At 42.7% G+C, this 1,123-nt stretch overlaps 1 pseudogene; it reads right to left on the minus strand.

Annotated features, from left to right (window-relative positions):
- Window positions 1-360: 360 nt before the first annotated feature.
- Window positions 361-816, minus strand: LOC110130662 (small ribosomal subunit protein bS18m pseudogene; annotated as a pseudogene).
- Window positions 817-1,123: the final 307 nt, after the last annotated feature.

Below are 1,123 nucleotides of genomic sequence, written 5' to 3' on the forward strand. Positions count from 1 at the left end.
CTGGAGAAGGAAATGGCAACCTACTCCAGTATTCTTGCCTGGAAAATTCCATGGACAGAGGAGCCTGGTGGGCCAGAGGTCCATGGTGTCACAAAGAGGTGAACACGACTGAGCACACATGCACGTGCATTCCGTCCATTCATTCATCCATCCATCCCTTTATCATTTCACTTGTGCTATGCATGTAATCACTATTATGTGACTCACTTTATTTCACTGGCTGGAGCCTTTCTAGCCTCTGGCCTGGTTGAGTGAAAAGACCATGGGCTTTGCAGAACTGGTTTAAAATCTAAACCTCCATCACTTTCTTCTTTTTTTTTCAATTGCAAAGTAAGTTTATTGGTGATAACTTTATATAATTTACTCCCTATATTTGATGTTACGAACTTTAGGGTCTTTGAGATATGCAGGATCCTTATATGTAACTGGCATAACCCCCTATATTTGAGCTCTCTTAATCCTTTTTGTGATTTCTTTTTGTTTCTTCCAACAAAGACCTGTTATGTGCCTCCCATAAATGCATCCAGTAAATGGAGAAATAAACTGGGATAAAAGCTGTATATTCTTATAATCTATATGGTTTCCACACAAGATATAATTTTTCAGAGGCTCTTTATAAGGATTTTCCATTGGAGCAGGCAGGTCCTCCTTGCTTGCTATCTGTTTATATTGTGAACAACTTCACAGCACTGCATGAGTCCCAGAATTTGTGAGGCAGACAGCAGCTGTCACGAAATGCAACTTTCTCCTCCCTAGCCTACTGCAAGAGCTGCCGTAGAGGCCATGGTTCCTTGCTCCTCCCCTCCCTGCCATCATTTTCTAACTGTACAGTTTTGGGTTATTTCACTAGCTTTTCTGAGCTCCTATAAAACAGGAGGAAAAACACCTACCTGCTGGGATTGCTGGGACAATTTATTGGGATCATGCACACACAGTTGGGCAGTGGGCGAGGCCTTGCCCTTAGTATGTTAGCATGTTGCTAGTTTCCTTTTGTGGGGCTGGCTTCTAAACAGTGATTGATGAGGCTTTAAATAATCCCTGGAGGGTCCATCACAAGCCCTATTCTTCAGTGACTAGAAGGGCTGAGGTTAGTTTTTTGAGGCTGTATGGCCCTTCATGTGGA

Source organism: Odocoileus virginianus, chromosome 4, assembly GCF_023699985.2.
Source record: "Odocoileus virginianus isolate 20LAN1187 ecotype Illinois chromosome 4, Ovbor_1.2, whole genome shotgun sequence".
Lineage (NCBI taxonomy): Eukaryota > Metazoa > Chordata > Mammalia > Artiodactyla > Cervidae > Odocoileus > Odocoileus virginianus.